This window comes from Nycticebus coucang, chromosome 7, assembly GCF_027406575.1.
Source record: "Nycticebus coucang isolate mNycCou1 chromosome 7, mNycCou1.pri, whole genome shotgun sequence".
Classification (NCBI taxonomy): domain Eukaryota; kingdom Metazoa; phylum Chordata; class Mammalia; order Primates; family Lorisidae; genus Nycticebus; species Nycticebus coucang.
The window spans coordinates 77409881-77421882 of record NC_069786.1 but is presented as its reverse complement, the minus strand read 5'-3'; positions in this window follow the sequence as shown (position 1 = coordinate 77421882).

Genomic DNA, 12002 nt, shown 5'->3' with positions numbered 1-12002 from the left:
TCTGTTTCATAAATCTGGGAGCATTTAATTTGGGTGCATAAATATTTATATTTGAAGTGTCTTCTTCCTGCATTGTTTCTTTGACCTGTATAAAGTGTCCATCTTTATCTTTCCTAACTTTAGTTGCTTTAAATCCTCTTGTATCTGAAAATAAGTTTGCAATCCCTCCTTTCTTCTGATTTCCATTTATATGAAATACTGTTTTCCACCCCTTTGACCTGAGTCTTGATTTGTTCTTCAGGGTCAAGTATGTCTCCTGGAGATAGCATATGGATGGCTTATGCTTTTGTAACCAATCAGCCAGCCTGTGCCTCTTCAGTGGTGAATTCAGTCCATTGACATTTATTGAGAGAACGATAAATGTGGTGGAGTTCTATTCATTTGATGAAAGTCCATTGTGTAGTTTGATCCTATGTGCCATTGAGGAAGTTAAGTTTTGACCTTTAGCTTCTGGGTGCTTACTTTGCCAGTGGTCCTTTGTGATGGTCAGTATTGAGAACAGGTTTCCACCATTTCCCGTAGAGCTGGTCTTTTTGTGGCAAATGTCCTCAGTGCTTGTATATCTGCAAAAGATTTGATTTCTCCATCAATTTTGAAGCTTAGTTTAGGAGGATACATAATTCTGGGCTTAAAATTATTTTGTTTAAGAATGTTGAAAGTGGATGACCATGCTCTTCTGGCTTGGAAAATTTCAGTTGAAAGGTCTTCTGTCATCCTAATGGCTCTGCCTTTCTAGGTCAGTTGGTGCTCACTCCTGGCTGCTTGCAGAATTTTTTCTTTCATCTTGACTTTGGACAGGTTCATTACAATGTGTCTTGAAGAGGCTCTGTTTGAGCTGAGATGACCTGGGGTTCGATATCCATCTGAAAGGAGTGTGTCAGGGTTTTTAATAAAACTTGGGAAGTTTGCATTTATGATAGTCTCCAGCCAGGCTTCAATTTCTTTGGAACAATCTTCTTCACCTTCAGAAATTCCTATTATTCATATGTTTGAATGCTTCATGGACTCTCATAATTCTCTGAGTACCTGTTCTGGTTTCTCAGTCTTCTTTTCTGCCTTTTTAACTACCTGGATTAACTAAAAAACTTTATTTTCTAACTCTGAGGATTTTCTTCTTCATGGTACAACCTATTCTTGATACTTTCTACTGCATCTTTACATTCCCTGATTGTCTCCTTCATTTCCTTAAGCTCCACCATACCCTTTCTATATTCTATATGTCTCTCATCTGACTTTTGGTTCTATTTTTCCATTTTCTCGTCCGTTACTTTTATTATCTTTATCATCTGTATTTTAAATTCCCTTAAATTCTGTCAAATCCATTAATTCGTTATAGGTGGAGTCTTCTGCAGTAGCTTCCTCATGGTTTCTTAGGGGAGTTGTTCTGTTTGGGTTTCTCATGTTACCCAGATTTTTCTGTTGGTTCCTCATCATATGTTCTTTCTTCTTGTTTACCTCCTTGTCCCCCTTTTTCCTTCTCACTGCCTCCTTTGCTTCAAATTACCTTGATTCAGAGCTTAGGTCTTGAAGTGTCTTTAGCCTGAGCAAAGCCAAACTCCTCCTCCTGGCTATAAAAACAGAAGTCCTTGCTCTTGATGACAATGTATTGCAATATGTCACTGGGTGATTCTGTGTGTGTGTTTTAGAAAATGAGGATCACAGCCAGCAACCTCTATGGTCATTATTGCTAATTTAGTTGCCTTCAGTGACTGCCCAATTATTTCCTCAGCGTTAAGTCCCTGCTGGGTTGGGATCTTAAAGCTCACAAGAATGCTTCAGGGGCAGATCTCCCAGCGCCCACTGACTCCAGTACCTGTGGGGTGCAGAAGTTCCTCAGCCTGCCCAGGAGTGGGATTCTGATCCAGGCAGGCAAAATTAAGATGGTTGGTCCTTTATGCTCCTGCTAAGACCTTATCACAACTTTCCCACAATGACACCCCCTTGGCTGCTGAAACCTTCTCAGAATGGCTGTCTCACCAACCACCAAACCTATGGCAAATCCACTCCAACTGGCATTCAAATTTGGTTGGTGTATAGTGTTCGAGTCCACCTACTCTTCCAAGCTTTACACTCAACAAACGGCTTCCCTCAGCAACTGAGAACTCTGGAAAGGCTTCCTCCCATCCTGAATCTCCATGAGGGGCCTGCCAATCCTAGGCAGTTGCAATCACTACATCAGATTTCCACTGTTCCAGATCAAACGCTGTATACAGCCCACCACCTCCTTGCTGTGCTCCCTGAGCTACAACTCTAGGTAAGGTCCCCACACCAGGTATAACTTGGTTCTCTCTTTTTCCTCAGTGATTCTACAAGAGCTCAGTTGAAGGATTCTTCTGGTCTGCCATTTTGCTCCACCCCCTCTTCTAATTGGTCCTTTTTTAAAGGAAGTATTGTTATTGGGTAAAAACAAAAATTTTGTGTGTGTGTGTGTGTGTGTGTGTGTTGTGTGTATATGTATGCAATATAAAGTGGCATAGATGAAATAATATAAATTAGTTAAGTATTGAAGAAATGAACAATTACAGAATGATGATAGTTGAGAATGTTCTCTGGAGGCATGGAGGGTGTAGTTAGGGACTAAAGGAGAGAATAGTCATGAATGGTAGAAATAGGATGAGATTTCAACTGGGAGAAATGAAAAGAAGCAAAGCACAGGTAGAAATTAGAACATCTACTAATGAATGCAAATGGCACTGAAGATGTGAACCTTTAGAGAAAAATGAGTAGGAACATATTTAAATTTCCAGTTAATGTCCCACTTATACTTTAATTTTCTACAACTAGTTTATGTAGTAGTTTTCTACTCATTTAATCCATTTTTTTCTTAGCTGCATTCTCTTGAATATGTGGTGAATCTTAAAGACAAAAATTACCTAATTAATATGTTTTTCCTTGAAGTTGTAGTTGTTTATTTTAACACGGGCCTGTGTAGACATATTTAATGGGAAATAGAATCAACTAATACCTAAAAAGACAGAAAAACACAAGTCACAATGGCACCAGAAACGAAGTTAGACAGTTGGCCTCTGAATTAGGGGTGAAGTCCTCAAAACTGCCAGGCTAATGTAATCAGTCAGTAATTGCACTGAGAGAAATAAGGTCCTGATATTGATACTCTTGAAAGAAGTAGGAAAGTCCTTCAAGCTCCACATCCTCCACCCTCTCCTCCATGATAGGTCTATTCCAGGTAGACTATTGGACAGTTTTCCCTCTGCTGTATTGTGGGAAGGGGGACCATGCCATTTTATCCTATATTTATTCAGAATTTTCAACTCCAAACATCAAGTGCCCAGAAAAAGGTAGAGCAAGAAGATGAATGAGCACTGGTGCTGTCTCTTGGAAGATGCAATGAGCCTAAAAAGAGTCTGGGTAGATTTCTTTTCCATGTTAACCTGGAAAGTTTTGGATATACCCCTTGAAAAGTGGACTACAAGGTTCCTTATAGAGTGACACTTATATTCTGCTCCTTACCTGTTAGGAGACTGTTGGAGAGCTATGTCTTCACACATGAGTCCTTCAGGATCATTGAAACTGGAGACCAACTCAGGTCCTTAAACCTGAGGTTGGTACAATTCAGCTTTTCAGTTGTTTTCCTGATTTTTAAATAGACTGAAGCATTTGGAAGAATTTGGGTTGCAGAGATGTCCCATGATTCTTATTTTGGGGCTTAGTGCTTCTATAGACACTCTTAATTTATTGCTCTTAATTCTTGGTAATGACATTGGCTCCTAGGATGTTATTATTATTATCATTATTATTTTTCCTGCTGATGTTAGGTCATAAAAAAAGCAAAGATAAATGTGACTATGTAGTTGTAGTCCGTCGTATCCTTAGAATTATTTTTCTGTGGTTAGAAAGGTGACTCTCAGAAGGGTAACACCTATCTTTCCCCCATTCTACTCTTGCTCCAACCCCACTCTCCAATAGAAAGAGAATAGCAAGTATTCTTTTTTCCTAAATTCATTTTACTTGTTCTTATTTTTCTACTTTCTTTCACTGCTCTCTCAAGAATTGGTGTCATCCTGCAATTTGATCCAAATTTTATTAGGTAAGAAGCTGTGTACATTTATACTGCCAGAACTACACTCAGAAAAATTACTGAGGGAGTTGGAAGAAATGCTTGATTAGCAATTTGGGATACAGCAATGAGGCAGAAATGGGCAGGCAGGCTCAAATGAAAATAAATGAGTGGAATGCCTTCCCACAGGGTGGTTTTTGTTAGTGGAAGGACAACTAACTGGGTGAATGGGGTATGAAAGTTTAGAGGAAGGTAAAGCAGAATCATAGTACTCCCAGCATAGCTGAGCATCTTCCAGTCTGTCAGCTCTCAAGTGGAGCCACTCCATCTTTCTAGGGGTCTCTCTTCTGTGTTCCTTGCACACTGGGGTTTTTAGGTTCTACAAAGCTGACCTTCTGTCAGATCCTCTGCAGTTACCTCCCTCGGCCTTTCCTCATCTACTGCTCAGCACTCATCAGGGTACCTATTATCTCCAGGATGACATCCTGAGTGACCAAATGTGTTTGACTGCCATGGTGGAGAGAGAAAACACAGAGGAGATAGATAAAAGTAAGAAGTTTGATGTCTGTGGATACTCAAGATTCTAAAATTTGAAGGCTTAGAGAATTTCTCAGGCTTTTTCTCTTTCAGAAGAATAAATAAATAAAAAAACCCATGAAATCCTCATTAGTTTATCTTGCATCAAATTCTCCCATTGGACTTAGGATAGCAGCTAAATCACAGACGATTGTTATAAAACAGGTAAACTTTGCAATCCAGATGAACTCAAACACATAAAAGGGGACTACAAAGTTGAGATGATGACATCGTGTGGGTAAAAAAGTGATGTCGCATGCTGCTTCCACTGGTAACCAAATTAGACTGCGTAAATTGTGCTGTAGTGGAAACCTGTGACGCTGCTTCTTAGAAACTCTGGTATCCCAAGGAGGAGCATTTTAAAACACAACTAGAAAGAGAGTTTTGTTCTTTGTGGGTTCAGTGAAAATTAAGGTAAACTTAAAAATGTCTACATGTTTTTAGCTTTTTCAAGGTTTGAAATCACTAACAAGATAGGATGCCATTACTGCAATCTCACTTATATTTATCCAACATAAATTTGAGAAAATTTAAATTTAAGAAAACATAAATTTAAGAAAATTTATGTTGGATAAATTTAACACCTGAAAACAATAAAATATTTCTGCTAACATTTCTAATTTAAGAAAATTTATGTTGTATAAAGTCAGGAGGATGCAGTATTTCCTTTCAATATCATACTGGGACATTGTTAATGACAGCGAACATTCCAAGTTGTCCAGAACTTTTCTGGTTTTGCTGTGGAAGCTCTGGGACCAAGGGGCACCCACAGTTGTTGAGAAACCAGGACAGGTGGTTCTCCTGCACCCCAAGGATTATTTGAGTGCTTGGGGGATGTACTTTTGCTTCACTTTGTTGTTTACTATTATTTACAGTTGGGTTTGATCAAATTACATGTTTATCTATAGACCTTATCTGATAGAGATGCAAATAAATTGTCTGGTAAAAAATATATTCTTTTATTGCCATATAGAAAATTATTTAGTTTTGTATTTACCCTACAAGTTCTATTTTAACATTCCTTTTAAAAATGTTTATAAATATCTAGTTTCTAAAAATGCTTTGCCATCTTATTGGTTCTTTCATTAATAAGTTAATAAATCTTTGGCATTATGTGTTCTTTCTATATTTGTATAATAATCATAGTTTAACTTAAGAATGCATACTTCTGCAGTACTAAAGTAAACCAGGCCATCATGATTTCCATGTGATTCTTTTGGACAATCATATTTAAGCCAAAATACACATGTATTTCTCTAAGCTTTAATTTACTCATCACCAAGTATGACAATAATAGGGTTTTTGTGATGACCAAATTAGATAATGTATATGGGTTTTAGTGCAAAATGCCTTGTATATTGTATAGCTATGTTTATGACTTATCCTCATGAATATTAACTCATTACCAAATTTCTTCCTATGAAGTTTTTAACACCTGAAAACAATAAAATATTTCTGCTAATATTTCTAAGATATTCTCAGTAAAAAAGACTATATAATGAGATCCAACACCTTATGATTCAATACATGGCTTGCTGCTGCTCTTAAGTCTTTTTTCTCATATATTATTCAGAATACATTGTCACGTTATACTTGTGGGAAGGACTAATCAGTCTTAAGTATACTACTACTTGGCATTTGTCCTTATTAAATTTTATCACATTTAATTCAAACTACTTCTCAATTGTTTAGATCAGTCTAAATTCTTCCAAAATATGTCTCTGAATATTTTTCTTATATTTGTGAAGATAATGTGTGTTAAAATAAAGTAAAAGTGCTTTATGAAAACATGCAATTTTTCAGACTTAAAGAATCTGAGAAAAATTATTAATGCTATAATAAAGGACATTTTAATCCAACAGCAATTTCTCTCTATTTGCAAGTCATTATAAAATGTCACAAGATGGCTTCAGGTACAGCATGAGAGTGACAAAGAGCACTATTATTCTTCAGTATGAATGAGGTATAAGGTAGAGGGAAAGAGATCGCCTCTTGGATCACAGAGACTTGAATTCACATCCAAGTACTCACTTGCAATCTGTGTGATTTTTGAGTTAGTTCCTTTATCTCTATAAACCATAAGAACAGGGCTCATTTAATGTGAGTTCTCTGTTAATCAATGGGGTAATAAAGAAAGTACATAGCAGGGCATGTGGCACATGTGACTATTTATTCAATATTCAATAAATTTTAGCTATTTACATCATTATTGCAGGATGAATTACCAATTCAAAATTTGGTTATAGAACCGTAAACATGTATTTTAAAATATGATAATCATAAAGAAAGGCAGAGTAATCAGATATTGATATTAAAGTAAGGCTTCTCCTGCCTTTCTGCTTCCCTAATCATTATATAACTGAGCTTTGATCAAGAAAAGGTGACTGGTAGAAGGAATAAGTGCTCCTAACTAGTTCAAGGAGCAGAGCATGGCTAGACATAAGTGTGGGACCCTTAGCTGTGCCTGACACTTAAAATATTTTAGGTTTTGTGAACCAAATAGTCTCTGTTGAAACTATTCAATTCTTCTTTTGTAGTCATTCTATAAAAGCCACTGTAGATATTAAGTAGATTAATGGATGTGGCTGTGTTTCAGTAAAATCTTATTTGCAAAAACAGAGAAAAGGCTAGATTTGCTAAGCCTTATTCAAGAAAACTATTCTGAAATCTGAACTTGAGATAGCTACTTGATTTCCCATTATATTCTTGCCTTGATCTCTTAGTCTCCGAACTTGGTTTATTATGGCATTTAAAAAAATTCGAATGCTGCCTTCTTCAAGCAACATGATTTAGCTCTTTATATGGATTTTCATTTTTCTAGATGTCCAGATTTCCTGACAATGACTTCTTGCTCACCTGTACTCACGTTATCCATCAGATCATACCTTTTCTTTTGTTACCTATCTATTCTGAGGCCCACATCTCAGACCACTGGTCCTTATTTCCAACTTAGAGAAAGTCACTGAATTCTAGTCTCAGAGGAAGCCTTCCTTATTTCTAAACAGAAGGTAGTTTGACATACCAGAAGGACTACAGGCTTTAAAGTCAGATAAATATAGGTAACTTCACACTTACTTTCTACCAAAAGGAAGTTGGATACATTTCTCTCTGAGATTCGTACTTCAGGCTTTTTCTAAGGATTAAGTGAGTAGGCACTGACCAGTATCTGATGATGATGAGGATGTGAAATCATGGTTGCTGTATTTATCTCTTGGAATGATCTGCTCTAAGTCTTCTCTCTTTCTACGTATTACACACACAAATGTTGCTCATTGTATGATAGCTTTCCCCAAATCTTTTTCTTCAACTAAAATACCTAAAATGAATAAAAAGATAAATAAAATGAAATACCAAAAATAGTTTCCAGTTGTACATATGGGATCTAATAATCTAATGACCTGAACCCAGACATGATGTTAGAACTAAATTTGCTCAGTTGGGGTCATCCAGACTAGAACCTATGAGAAATAGGCACAAAGTTTAGCTTGAGCCACTTTGGATGAATTTAACTCTTTTTTTTTTTTTTTTGTAGAGACAGAGTCTCACTTTATGGCCCTCGGTAGAGTGCCGTGGCATCACACAGTTCACAGCAACCTCCAACTCCTGGGCTTAAGCGATTCTCTTGCCTCAGCCTCCCGAGTAGCTGGGACTACAGGCGCCCGCCACAATGCCCAGCTATTTTTTGGTTGCAGTTCAGCCAGGGCCGGGTTTGAACCCGCCACCCTCGGTATATGGGGCCGGCGCTTTACTGACTGAGCCACAGGCGCCGCCCTGAATTTAACTCTTTAACACAAAATATTTTACTAATTTCTACTTAGCATTCACTCATGTACTCACCAAACATCCCAAGCAACAAAAATTATTCAAATGTGGCACATCTATTAGCATCTATACCTATATCTGTTTCTCTTTTAATCTAAATGGTACTAAAATTTTACTTAATTATAGAGTATTTATCACTTAACCCTTGTGTGAGAGGTATTTAAAATGCAGTGTTTAAGATTGGACTTTGTCTCTAAAGTACCATGGAGGCTAACAGGGAGGTATCAGTAGAGTCCTTTCAGAAGCAGAAACTAAGACAGAGTTAGGAGAGCATGAGGTTTATTGGAGGTAATGCCTGTGAAGGATAGAAGCAGGAGGAAGCAGAGCTGGGCAAGGAAAGCCTTTAGGGCAAAAGTATCCAACCTGTGGCCCATGAGCCACATGTAGCCCAAGATGGCTGTCAGTGTGGCCCAACACAAAATCATAAACTTTCTTAAAACATTACAAAATTTTTTGATTTTTTTTTGGTGGAAATGGATTGTGTGGTTCTTCAATATGAACTTTGTACTGTGTTGCAATTTCACATAAAATAAACATAGGTACACTCTGACTATTTTTATGCATCCATGGCTTCAGTTTTATGGTGGTGTGTGGCTTCTAATGTGCTGTCTTCTAAAAGCAGAAAGTTGAATTGACACCATTAGATGTTACATGTGCTCACGGTGATGTGGCAAAGTTTTGATTATCAATAATATTTCAAATTACCACTCCAACATTAGGTGTTTAATGTTATTTAGAAGTCAGGTAAGCATTCAAATTTGATTACTGAGGGTACTCCACATTCAGATGCACCTCACACATCATCTGCCATGTTTTACAAATGGCCCTCCACCTTACCCTGTATCAGCAGCTGAGATGTGGAAGGGCCCAAACCTTGCTTTCTATTTTCATAATAAAAGTAAATATAGTGCCTTCTCCATTATTATTTTTTTCAATCCCAGCATGGCTTCTATAATGATTCAAAAGAAAGAACTCACAAAATGAGAAATTGTGGATGAAGGAAGATGGTTCAATGAAAAGTAGACAGATTACTACTTTTTTGTGGAGTCAAACATTAATTTGTAGGGAATTTTTTCAACTTTTTAAAGACTATAATTTGAAAAGGCATTACACGCAAAAACATGTTACTGCGTTTGATGCATAGGAAGGATTGTATAGTAAGGACAAAATAACAGAATGAAAAGAAGTCTGTCTTCTCACAAAATTTTTTTAAGAAGTTACAACTCACATGGATTCCATTGTAAAAGCCAATTATAAGAGCAAAAAAAAAAAATCAAAACAATTTACTGATAGTTTATTAAGAAATGTATGGAAAGTATGGCAAATATAATTTGTCCTGAAAAAAGGAGAATTCTAAAATCCATTTGTCTCACCAGACTATAGTAAGGTGAATTGAAGTAATTGGAAAATCTATCGAAAAAGGTTTGGAGAGTAAAGCTGTTAATTTTAATTTTCATGGTTTGGTGATGAATGACAACACTGATGTTACAACATTTTATTAGAGATAAAATGGCTTCTTTAGTACCACTGAAAGTCAGAAATAAACCAAAACATTTATACAAAAGAGTAAAAAATATGTTAAAGTAATTTTCTTTGTCCATTGTCAACATATCTGGTATAGTTACTGATTGTGTTCCAGCATTGGTAGGTAAAAGAGAAGGACTCGTAAAATTAATAGAAGATGATGCAATTGCCACCCAAAGCTCATGTTTGATGAAGTATTATTGCATAGTACATCAAGAAAATTTATGTGCAAAATCTTCAAAAATAGATAATGTTATGCAAATTGTCATCAAGACAGTGAATTCCATAAGGGCCAAGGGATTGAATCATTGCCAATTCTAGGAATTCCTTAAAGGTATTTATGTTGATTATAACATCATTTACTTTATTAGATGTAAGTAAGATGGCTAAGTTGAGGCCAAATATTGAAAAGATTTTATGATATATGACATGTTATCAAGTCGTTTGTGGTATCAAAAACCAAATTTGTGCTGGAAATTGATGATGAAAACTAACTTACAGAATTATCATTTCTAGTGGATTTACTTGCTCATTTAAGTGAGATAAACATATGTCTTCAAGGTGAAAATCAACCTATCACTATAATACTACAAACCATAACAGTCTTCCAAATGAAACTGAAATTATGGCAAGCTCAAATTAAGGCAAACGATTTTATGCATTTTGATACTTAGCTAAACAAAGTCCTGTGAATAGTGAAAAATATACAGCCTTGTGTTTTGATTTGATACAAGAATTTGAAAACAGATTTCAAGGTTTTCAAACAATCAATATTTTGGTGCCTTTGTGACTCCATCATCAGTCAACATAAATGTTACCTATCAATTTTCAAATAGGATGCATAGAGCTGGAATCTGACATTTAACTTAAAGAAAAATTTGGCCATGTTCCTTTATTGGACTTTTATATAGGTCCTGTCTTTCTAGAGACAAATGTTCCTCACTTCACAATCAGCCTTATCCATGCCAATCATGGCTTTTTGGCAGCACCTGTATTTGTGAGCAACTATTTTCAACAATGAAGCACATTAAGAGTAAAATTAAACTCAAAATACCTGATGAGCACCTTGAGAACTCACTGAGAATTGCAACTACTTCCATCAAATCAGATATTGATGCGTTAGTTTCTCACATACATTCTAAAATATCTTAGTAGTTTTATGTTGCCTACTTTTCCTTTACTTTTATTTTTTTTTTTTATCTTTTTTTTTTTTTTTTTGTAGAGACAGAGTCTCACTGTACCGCCCTCAGGTAGAGTGCCGTGGCGTCACACAGCTCACAGCAACCTCTTAACCCTTGGGCTTACGCGATTCTCTTGCCTCAGCCTCCCGAGCAGCTGGGACTACAGGCGCCCGCAACAACGCCCGGCTATTTTTTTTGGTTGCAGTTTGGCCGGGGCTGGGTTTGAACCCGCCACCCTCGGCATATGGGGCTGGCGCCCTACTCACTGAGCCACAGGCGCCGCCCTTTTAGATATTTTATTACTTAGATGTGTCCATTTTCTATATTAGTGACTGCAAACTTGAGACCTTTTCAATAATTTTAAGGGACTCTCTGAATGGACCGCTGCAGAATTAGGATTGTTATGGAGTTTTTTGGTTATCTGTGGTGGCAGATATCATGAAAATTATGCACTACTTTTTTTTTTTCTTTAGCTCATCGGCTGTTGTTAGTGTTTGTGTACTTAATGTGTAGCCCCAGACAACTTTTCTTCCAATGTGGCCCAAATAAGCCAAAAGGTTGGACATACTTGTTTTTGGTCATGATGCAGGTCTGACAAAATCTGGGCCCCCCAAATTGAGAAGCCCACAGCAAAGATTGCCTGTGAGAAGAGCCTTGCATTGGGTAGAAGTGACCAGGTCCTCTGCTCTTGTAGACCTAAATCACTAGACACTGTCAAGGAAAAACATTCTTTGGCTTGAAAGCTGAAGGAAACCCTAAAGGAGGAGCAGCAGGAGGCTGTCAGCCCACTGCGCTACTTACAGCTGAAAACAAGGCAGAAACAGTACAATGCCTGTGACATATGAAATGATAGAAATTTGTATATGGGAAAGGAATTAAAT